Genomic DNA, 349 nt, shown 5'->3' on the forward strand with positions numbered 1-349 from the left:
TTACATTTGGAAGTAACTTGCCCAACACTGATCCTCATACACACTCTGCATCTAGTCTCAGTAGGCTACATGCCTACAGCTAAGTATGGCCTTTCAATTTCTTGTACTGTTCTTCACTTGGATGGCTAACGTTCCACATGGGAATCATTAAAGTGTCAACAAATCTTACATTCACCGTTTTTTTTGCTAGCCTAGATGCAGAGGTGAAAGAAGTACTCAGATATTGTAGTTGAGTAAAAGTAGAAGTACTCAGGTATTGTACTTGATTAAAAGTAGAAGTACTCAGATCTTGTACTTGAGTAAAAGTAGAAGTACTCAGGTATTGTACTTGAGTAAAAGTAGAAGTACT

Source organism: Pseudochaenichthys georgianus, chromosome 9, assembly GCF_902827115.2.
Source record: "Pseudochaenichthys georgianus chromosome 9, fPseGeo1.2, whole genome shotgun sequence".
In the NCBI taxonomy this organism is placed as follows: domain Eukaryota; kingdom Metazoa; phylum Chordata; class Actinopteri; order Perciformes; family Channichthyidae; genus Pseudochaenichthys; species Pseudochaenichthys georgianus.